The sequence below is a fragment of the Alligator sinensis genome, unplaced genomic scaffold (genome assembly GCF_000455745.1).
Source record: "Alligator sinensis unplaced genomic scaffold, ASM45574v1 scaffold832_3, whole genome shotgun sequence".
NCBI classification, from domain to species: Eukaryota; Metazoa; Chordata; order Crocodylia; family Alligatoridae; genus Alligator; species Alligator sinensis.
The window spans coordinates 164807-175572 of NW_005843336.1; the positions used below are offsets into that span (position 1 = coordinate 164807).

The following is a 10766-nucleotide window of genomic DNA, read 5'->3' on the forward strand; positions in this document are numbered from 1 at the left end:
GTTGGCCCCAGCAGCCTTACCTGGTGTCCTGGGTGCCTCTCAGGGCAGCAGAGGTGCCGAGCCAGCTGCTTGGAGCCTGGCTGACAGCTGGAGCATGGCTCTGGCCACCCAGACTCCAGCTTCTGGTGGCACACGCTGCTGCCACATGCACTGTGCCATGTTTTTAGTGTTGGGTTTTTTTGACACCAGGATCTCCCAGTGTCAAAAAAACCCATCATACTACAGATTAGCATGGCGTACAGGTGCACGTGCACCATGTGAGGTTTGTGGTGCCTTAAATGGCTTTGAGGTGTTTGTGGGGACATGCCCTACTAATCTACTTTACTGTTCTTGCTAACCTGTCTTATTTGGGGCCTTCTTACATTGCAGTAATTAATCGATGAACTGTATGGTCATGTTTTATGTTGGGACTTGGATTTAAAGCTAATATTCCCTATTCCTTTTTGTATCCTTTTCTTCTCTACTTCCCAATAGCACTTTTCATGCTGCTAAATAGAAATTGCACTGAATTTCAAATCATAAGATGACTGAGAACTGGCTGAATATTTTGCATTCTATCCTTCTACACCCACTCTGGCTTCTAGATGTACAAAATAATTAATATATTGATACTGCATATAATTTGTCGACAAGCCACCAACAGTTTCGCTGTTATTTGTTTACATTTACCTTCCAAAGCCATTAACCCCTCTGTTTGCTAAGGGAGCTGTGAGGTCAAACATGGGTAACTCTACAAATAGTTGAGCCTTCGTGGATTCTGTTTGACTCATCTGGAGAGAATGTTCTCACAGTTATGTCCGCAATAGCAGAGCAATAGATCATACTGTCTTGTGCCAGCCCCTGAGTTCATCTGTCTTGGGAAGGGAACAAGAAGTCACTAATTCACTAAACATTTCTGAGTTCTGCAGAAACCCCAAGTAGTGAGACTCATCTCAGCCCTCCTACAGATAGTGTGTGGTTTCTCTGTAACGAATCAAGAATCTTTATCTTCAGTCTTATGATGACACAGACTAGAAAGATGATAGGTTAGGGAACTCTGGTTGCTGGTTCAAGCTATTCAGTGCACCAAAGCATGGTTTAACAAGAATTTCTTTTAGTACACAGTATTTTGTTTTGGACTATTAGTATAATGTTGTTTTCCCTGTAAAAGGAGCAGTTGCTGGCTCAGAAAACTCCATTCGACTTTTGGTCCACACCCCCTAAAAATGGCTGTCAGTCCCAAACGGGTTGGTATCTTCTCTACTCCGTATGGCTGTAGAACATGGGATCAGACATTTCCTTCCTGGGAAAACGCTTGCCTTGGTTCACCCTGATGGCCATATATGGCAAATGCATTTGTGAGGCATGTTAATGAAGAAGCTTACAGGTCTGGGGAGCTCTTTTGTCTTTCTCTCTCCCCTCCACATGGTGGAGGAGCAACTGTTAGCAAGCTACTGAAGCTAGGGAATGGGATGATGGAACAGAGTCAGGCTTCTCAAAATCCCATATGTTACATTTTGATTTTGGAAGCAGAAAACAATAACCAGTCCTTATTTTGGAACTGCATCCTATACAATGCAATAAACAAGCCCCACATCTTCCTAGATGGAAACTCTAGTAGAAACTCTCTTAAAATCACAGCCAGATACTTTCTAGAGGTCTGCCGCTGTGAAGACACGAATTTTGCTCACCTTAGAAGATCTCTTATTTAGCTCTGGTTGCTTTTAAGATCCCACCTGGACCTCTGAGAGAGAAGTGAGGCAAAATGAAAGTCCCAGCATCCTGTGTTGTACGATGGACTGATTAGGAACTCAGATTGCCTCTGTGATAAGTATCTTCTATATCAAAGACCTTCCAGGTAATCTATAATAATAATAATAAGCCTAGTCTGTCTGTCTGGAGCACTCCGATTTGTTGTTTCTGCTGCCAATCTCAATGCTTACTGAAAGAACCAGAGTGCTTCGGACAGACAGAACAAGCCTGTTATTATTATAGATCCTGAGGCATTTCAAACAGCTATTCAGGCAACTTAAAGCTAGAATGAAGCACTGGAGCCCCCTGCCACCAAGTGGGCAGGCTCTGCCGAAGGAAAAAAAAAAGAAGTGGTAACAGGCCTGATCCCTTTTTTTTTCTCGGAGCCTGCCTGCCTTTCCCGTGCCCAGGGGGAGAGCTGCCTGTGGGCCCTGAGCTGCAGGGGGGGCCATGGTGCTTCCCTACATAGCAGCAGCGCCCCCTGGGACTGCCTTGATCATTAACTTCCTTGATCATTAACTTCCTTTCCCCTTATATTAATTAAGAGCAATCATCTTGCTTCTCAACTTTATCATAGGGGAGGAGACAAAAAGAGACTTAATTCATTTTAGAAAACAAGGTCTTCTTAATTCATCTTAGAAAACAGGCCTGCTTTTGCTCTTCTCTTTACCTGCTTAAGTTTATCTTTCTTGCAAATGGGTAACTAGAATTGTATGCACCATTCTGGATGGGGGCAAGCCACCCTATTTCCTGCTGTAAAATGGCTATCTCCAAATATCTGAAGTTAAATGTTCTCTCAGTATTTCTGCTCTGAGATGGTAAATATAATGGGAGAAAATACAGTCTTACAATCTGTGTAATTCCTAAGTAAAATTACTCCTTGGAAAACAACAGCACAAGGTTTAATTCTAAATGCAAACTATAAATTAGCATTCCCCTGCTTCCTTTTTCAATTGATTCTGGTCTAAAACAGCCAGTCCTCTAATGCAGATCAAGAAAAGGCTCAGATAAGGGTTTTGGGGTCTATCCCACTTCAGGACAACAGCTCTATCAAAAAGGTCAGAACTTTATAAGATTCACAGCCCACAGCTTTTGGCCTCTTTGTAACTAGACATCTTTATTTCAGAGGAAGGAAGAGAGGAGTCATGCAGACAAAAGATGAACTCTTCTTAATTCATCCTCTCTAAAAGAACAGCAGTTATGAAGAAAGGGATATACACAGAAGTAGCAGGGGAGCCCGCAGCAGCAGATTGGTGACAGTGGAGGAGAAAGTTCCTGTAACAGTGGGTACAAGGTGTAAAGCCATGTGAGGAAAGACCTAACCCTAGTTCTACTTCCCCATTTGAGAGAAGTATCAACAGCTGTGGGAGAGTACCAGCCTATTTTGGTAGTTCAGCTAAGCTGCCAGGCCCAAGTGGGTCTTGTTACTTCTACTCAGCTGAGTAACTTTTTGAGGGCTAGTTACAAGAGGGAGGAATAGAAAGCTATGCCTGGAAAAGCATGGCTTATGTCCAGGGTGTGAATTAAATAGTAGTTTGGGGGACTGAGCCCCCCCATAAGACATGAGAGCCCTCCTGTAAAATTTGAAAATCATAACCTGGGTGGTCTCCAATCAGACTGCTCCTTCAGTTAGGTGGACCTCTTAATTAATGAACTAGTTTAATTATTTTTGCAGACCTCTCACCCCCAAGAGTCAAAGTATAATTCAAACCCTGCTTATGTCCAGTCTGAAGGAGAGTTCAAACTTGTTTGGGGTCACCTACTGAAGAAGGCGAATAAGAACATCCAGCAAAAGAGAGTAAGTTGTATGGGGTCCTGTCTGGGGGCTGCAGAATGTTAATTCTGATTGATTTACTCCTCTGGAATATTCAGGATTTTTCTGTCTACAAGTTGGATCAGCCCCAATCCAGTGTGTGTTATTCATGATACATTATTATTTAAGGAAATTACTCAAACGCTCAGACTGGTAATTTTCAACAGGCTTAATAGACCTGGATACCAAACCTGAAGAGATGTGGCGTGAGAGGTAAGGAACCTGTTTGTATAAAAGAGCCTTTCTTCCCGGAACAGTTTTCCAGTTAACAGGTAAGAAATATTTTGGGAAGCTGCATGGGCTTGTGCAGGGTACAGTTTCAACAGCCAGTGCATTCTCTTCAGGCTTTGTATGCTATCTTTGTAGCAGGCCAGTCTGTTGATGGAAAGATACAAGTGTGTTCACTTCAATGGGGCCTTGAACTACAGCCCATAGCCTTGTTTAGTGTAAACGTAAAAGTGAAAACCAGTAATGGTATTTTTCCTTTTGAAAATGTATTTATGCATACCCCACAGCAGAGGGTTATGAGGGGCAAAGCTGAAACTTGCTGCTTATTAAGGAGACCGATAAATGTTTTGTAGATTCTGGAGAAGGGATAGTGAATGTAAGAGGTAATTAATAGGAGGGAGGGGAGGACTGCTGGTTGATTGACAAAGTCAATTGTCAAAGTCAAATCTCTTACTTCAAAGTCGGCTTGTCTCAAAAGTGGCATTTCAGTTGAAGGGTACTGAAGTAGGATTAATGTGTTTGTAATTTTTTTCATTGAGTTCCCATTCTGTCGTTGTCACAGATTTCACTTACCTGTAGAGCCAGGGTGGCTGTCACCAGGCCCTATTCAGAATTCGGGGTGTCTCTTCAAATCTGTTTGACTCTTTCATTTGGAAATGTGTCCTGCCGTACTAAGTTCCTGGCAGTTGTGTTGTAGAAATGTTTACAAAATGCACTGCCTGTTTAATGGATACAGTTGTAATTATGTCTTGCTGTGTTCTGCAATAGACCTTTTAGAGTTTATAAGATGTTGTATTATGAATAAACTGAAGCACCTGCCACTCTACCCACAAACAGAAGAAGAGACAAAATTCAACAAGCTAATTCCTTAAACTTTCAGAATGTATCCACTTCCTATCAGTAGTCACCCAATATGTATAGTCTTGTTGCTTTTATTTCTTCTTTGGTAAGGGTTTGGTCTGGTTTAGACAGACATCAGTTCAATCTTCTAACAGTAGCAACTAAACAGCCCTTGAAAAATTGTCTGTTTTCTAGCAGCTGAAGTGTTTGTGGATCACTTTCCTGCTGGCTTTCTTCAACTACTGTCTGTGTACTTAAAAAAAAAAAAAAAAAAAAAAAAAAAAGGAGGCAGGCAGAAGATGAATGCCATTCCTCACCTACGTAGAAAAATTTGCTCATAAGGAAAAATACATAGAGGAAAGGGTACTGAAGTCAGACCCTCGGACTGTCCATTTTCCAAAACCATCTCCCTTTATTTCTGAAATAAAGATATCCTTGGCTTGGCTTTATTTCCAAATTGGCACCAGTTGGTTTTTTTTAAATGCATTGAAACATAGCCAGTGTGTATTCCAGATTATGACTTGCAGCTGACCTTTTTTTTTTTCCCTTGTCATCTCTCCTTTCACTGCTTTTACTAAAATCAACACCCTACACCAAAGAAGTAACACTTATACCACTGTTTGATACAAAATTCTCTTCTACACAGAGTAGAAGTAATTTAGAAAGCAAAGACTCTTTCTGAATACAGCACTTAGAAATATGCTTAGAATGCATCCTTGCACTAAAGTCAGTCTAAACGATTTAATGAGCATCATTTAGAACTATATTCAGTTGCCCAGCATGATTGTTGTAAAGTTTTAAAGGATAGATCATTTGACAAAAATTAAAAGCAGAAGAATTCTTTCAAGGGAAGGGTGTACTCTTCACTTGCTCTATTCTATTAAGACACTTTTATCCAGGATACAGTCCAGTCGGCAAAAATGCAGTAGATGCCCTTTTTAGATAGAATATCTCAAAGGCATACAGATCTTGGTTTTTCAAGTCCCCTAGGTTCCCTTCCATCTTGATCTCTCACAGTAAGTGAAGAGTTCCACACCTCTTCACTGTCCCTTCTGTTTCAAGTTTTGATTTAATTTTTTGTTGGATAGTATAGCTTCCTGACTACCTTCAGATATGAACTTACCTGGCAGGGGAGATACCATGGTATCAGTCTAGGTGGTTTGCTGCTGTGATTGGAAAGGAAGATCCCCTTCTTTCTGACCTCTGAATGACTATGTGTAGTAGAGAGTGGAGACTTGTCCCTACACTGCGGGCAGGTCCCCCTATGAGACATCTTGGCTAGACACCTATTTTACGGAAATGGGGGATTTCCCCCTAGCTCTCTCCTATGGCCCATTGGTTGAGGGCAAGTGACACTCAAGGGGCATCTGAACCCCGAGACCTCCAGCCTGCATATAGGTTGCCTACCTTGGCTTTGGAAATATCTGGTGCCCCAGACTGAAAAGCCTGGAAATGAGAATACTTGCCAGTGGTAGCACCACATGAATTTGAACAATTGAGTTCTATTCAATCTATAGGTTTCAGAACCAATTTGGTTAATTTGACCTGGAATGTGAAATTAAAAAAAAAATAGATGTGAAGTTCCAGTTCCAAGTACTTGGACTCTACAATACTCCCAGTCAGCAGATGCATCGAGTCAGAGCAGAGCTACATGGATGGCACCAGAAGTTCTAGTTGGCATTTGAGGCATATGGTTGGGACTTGGCTCATTACTGTGCATAGGAGACACAAGTTTCCACTTACACCAGTGGAAATATATGCATTTTAGAGGATAAGGCAGAGAAAAAGGTGAAAAATCCTGTTTCTGTTTTCCCCTCACCCCACCTCTCCAGAGATATAAATTTACTGCAGGAGTTACAAGGCAGTGGGGAATGTCCAACAGCCTATATCTAGTTATAAGGTAATAGTATGCACACTGTTTTGTGAACTAAAGAATAGTTTTTTCCCCTAATCCACACCCTTGAAGCAAGAATGTAAGTGGAGAAATTTAAAGCAAAAAAGAAAAATATTAAGTGGCTTTGGTGTATTGGAAATGAAAATTTCATGTGGAAAGACAATTGAAGGCAGTTCCACAGAATTTCACAATTGCCACCGTCACTACCACATCGGAGAAGGCAGAGCAGGGTGGTACCTTTTAAAGACTAACTCATTCAGAAAGGCATAAATTTTCATAGGTAACATCCTACTTCATTAGAGCCCATTCATAGTACTGGTGAAGTAGGCTGTTGCAAAACCTTGTAGGCATACCTTTCTGAACACGTTAGTCTTTAAGGTGCCATCCTACTCTGAGTTAAGACTAGTAAAGGTAATTGCCTCTAACAATGTCATATTATACTACAAACTTATAAACATGTGTGAAAATATTAATTATTATTGAGGTCTGGATACTTTTGGGATGAGCTATATGACTTGCTACAACAAACTAATATTGGACCAGCTGAGTCTGGGGGGAAAAAGCAAGTTGCTTGCTTTCATTGCCTAGTAGATGCCAAGTACACGTGAAAAATCCAAAATAGCTTCTGCTATAAATCTGCCCTTTTCAAAGCATCTTAACTATATTCTCTCCCAACCTCCAGCAAAAAGGGAATCCCGATCTGTAAAATGTATGTTCTTTCTCTAGATGCCACTTCAGTGACTCTTTCTTTATGTCAGAGGTCTTATTCTCCTCTTAAACCGAGTATAGTTTCAATATATCCATACTATTTGTAAGTGGAACTTAAAGTACTGCCATGTAATTGCATTGTTAAAATCAGATGTTCCTGGGGATCATCCATAGGGATATGGCATAAGAAAAACAGAGATAAGTCTACTTGGATAAATTTAGAGTCTAAATGCCATTGACTTGCAGTGACACTTAAGCTGTATCTACACAGTAAGTATACCACGCTTGCAGTGTGGTCAAGGCCCCTGGTACACATTATACTTAAGACATGATTAACCAGCTCATCATGTGGCCAGGTAACAACCTAAAACGTGTTAATGCAATGACTGGCATGATAAAACAAGGAAGAAGTTACTATACAAAAAATGTGTAATAACTTTGTGGTTGGTTCCTATCACACCATTAATTGCATGTGCAGCCAGGCTGGGGCACCTACCTGTGGGGGCACAGCTGTGAGCCGCATAAGCTGATGTAGGCTCCTGGCTGCAGGGGCGCACCATGCACCCCCAAGAGCCTGGATCAGCTGATTGGACATGCAGTCACGGGAGCACATGATCCACCCCTGCAGCCAAAAGCCTGGATCAGCTGATGGGGCTCCCAGCTGTGGTGATTGTGCTACTAGCCAGTGTGGGGGGAGCCCATGATTGTAACCCTATGTTCTGCCTGCACCAGCAATAACGTGTGTTGGAATCTGATGCCTGATCCCACAATCCTGCCCCCTGCTGTGCACGTGTGGGCTAAGTACCCTATCCCATCCTAATTGGCCTGCTTACTTCATCATGTAAACAGGGCTATACTACTTCTGGTTCATGAGGTAGCCTTCATGGAGAAGTGGCTTATAGCTCCTAACTCTTTTTAGGTGTTTCTGGATGTGTCTACATGAGACACATACTGCACAGTTGACTAATTAACTGCAGTAAACATCTCAGCATCTACACATGCACTTTAGGATGCATACTAAACTCCACAGCAGGGTAGGACTTGTATTTACTTGTAGTTTTTCTCTTGTATTTACAAGTCCTACCCTGCTCCATAGGTTTTTGTTGTTGTTGTTGTTGTTTTGGGGGTTTTTTCATGCACAGCAGCATATGTGTAGAAAATGAATCAGCTGGCTGGGGCGTAAGGGTGCTTCAGTGTGGGGGCCTGCCTGCTGGCTAGCCCTGTACTGAAGCAACCTTGTGCCCCAGCCAGCCCCTCTGCAGCACATGTAAGCCTGGCCAGAGCAGCCCCAAGCTGGCAGACTGACCCCTCAGACCCACTGCCAGCTGGGGCTGCTCCAACTGGGCTCCACGTGCTGCACATGAATAAACTCTGGAGCTAAGTGCTCCAGAGTTAATTGTTCCCAGACACGCTTTTAAATGGTGCACCTGGGAGCAAAAAACTCTGAGCAATAAGCTCCAGAGTTTATTCATGTGCATGTGTAGACGTGCCCTCTGAGATTTTTTACTCTTATTTTTATAGATTATCATAGTGAGCTTCTTATCACTTAATTGTAAAGGGCTTATCTAACTTCATATGTGTGTTTGGGGGAGGGAGGTGGAATTCAAGATTATCTTAAACACATTTGCTCTGCCAGATCCCCTCAGGCTCCATGCATATTTCTAGAGTAGGTGTAAGTTGGTGCAGCTTGTGTGTGTAGAAAGTGGCTGGATATTCAGAGTACAGTGGTCCCCATCTTTACTCCTTCACTGAGCTTGAACAAACTGTTGTTTGTGTGGGAAGTCCCCTGTGCTGTCATATAACTCAATGTGGGCAAAAACCAGGTGAACAGAAACTCACACAGTAGGTCATCGAAACCCCCCCCCCCCATTTTAACTTAGCCGACACTTAGAGATTTCATTAAGTTCTGGAAGAGAGCTACTGAATATTTTCCTGTAAGATTTATAGAAAATCTGGAATGAGTCTATAATGCAGAAGTACTAATATTGAAAACTCAACTTTTTTGCAAGAAACGGAACAAATTACATGAGGAATTGTATGACAATATTGCAAAGCACAAAACAGCTTCTTGTAAAATAATTTTAAGTCTGTGCCTGTTTTTTGCAATGGACAACACATCCTAATACAATTGTGTCTTTCTTTGCCAGGAAAAGAGTTTTATCTCTGCTATGTATAAGAGTTCTGGTGTCTCCTAAATACAGTGGACTTCTACAAGACTTCTGGTTTGATAACCAATTTTTATCTCAGTCAGTAAATATCATAGTGGATGTGGACAATGCAAACAATGCTTCTTGTCCTACGAGAGAGAGCCACCTAAACTTGATCTAAAAGATAAAGGAGAACAGGTGTAAGAAGAAAAGAGTAATGTGAATGTGGCCACCTCTTGTGAATGAAGATTTAAAGCTGCTGGAATGTAGAGCAGCAGTTCCCAAACTGTGGATCAAGACTCCAAATGGGGTCAAAATATCAGTGGTTGGAGTTATGAGATTTCTGCACCCACAGCAGAGCACACAGCTGCAATAGGGCTGGACCAGCTCCAGGCAGGAGCCGCCTCTGCAGCCCAGTGGGTTGGACCCAGTGCAGGAGAGAGCTGCATTGTCATGTCTGCCAAGGTGAGGTGTGGCAGTATGGAGTTGTGCCCCCACTGGTGCCAGGTGGGCAAGGAGTGCCTCAGCTTGGTGGCAATGGTGGCGTGGCACTTAATCCTGCATCAGTTCTTGCCTGATGGGCAGTGGAGCCCCCTGGAGGAGGGCAGCAGGGCAGGGAGCCCCAAGCCCTCAGCAGGCAGCCTGCATTACCCCCCCACCATGGGTTCTGCTCTGGCTGTGCCGTCCACAAGGGAGGAGCCAGTGGTGGGGCAGGGGAGCGAGCTGGGCTCCACACTCCACTCTGGCCACAGCAGCTGCCATCTACTGCAAGCAGCAGCCAGGGCTTGGGTGCTGCTGGGAAGTGGGGCAGGGGGCTGCAGGCCCTGGCTCTGGAGGGAGTGAGGGGCTGCAGGTTGGGAATGAATGGCACTGGCAGGGCCAGGGGGATGCAGGTTAGGAGTGAGGGGCCATGCTGAGGAATTGGGGTCATGCTGAGGAAAAGTTTGGGAAGCACTGATCTAGAGTCTTTTATTCTTAATTTAAGCTGAAATCCTTCCAGTTGCAGAGAGAAACTTAAAAACGTGACCTATGTGTACTCTAATAGTCCATAATGTAACAGGGTGATAGTCAACCCTGTTCCTTAGTAGGGTTCCTCTCCTGAGAGGGGGAGGAAGGAACCGGGTCATGGAAAGGGAAAGAATGCTGGCTGAATGCACAGCTGTGCCTCATTACGCACTGGGGAGACAGACACAGGAGATGAGGGTCTGGGGCTACAAAGGAGAGGACATTGTGGGTGGCAGATTGCCCCCAGTGGCACATGAAGAAACAAGCAAAGAGGCTAGCACTGCTGAGAACGCCTGGGACATGGAGCTGGAACAAATGGAGCCTCATGCGCCGGGTGAGACAAACTGTGGTGTGATCCCCGTACTTCCCCGGGAAGTCGCATGGCGATCACTTGCCTGGT

At 43.4% G+C, this 10766-nt stretch overlaps 1 long non-coding RNA gene across 1 annotated transcript; it reads left to right on the forward strand.

Moving 5' to 3' along the window:
- Window positions 1–3197: 3197 nt before the first annotated feature.
- Window positions 3198–10012, forward strand: LOC102386643. Its single transcript, XR_325450.2, has 3 exons — window positions 3198–3529; window positions 3712–3816; window positions 9362–10012. It is a non-coding gene; the product is annotated as an uncharacterized LOC102386643 (long non-coding RNA).
- The last annotated feature ends 754 nt before the right edge of the window (window positions 10013–10766 follow it).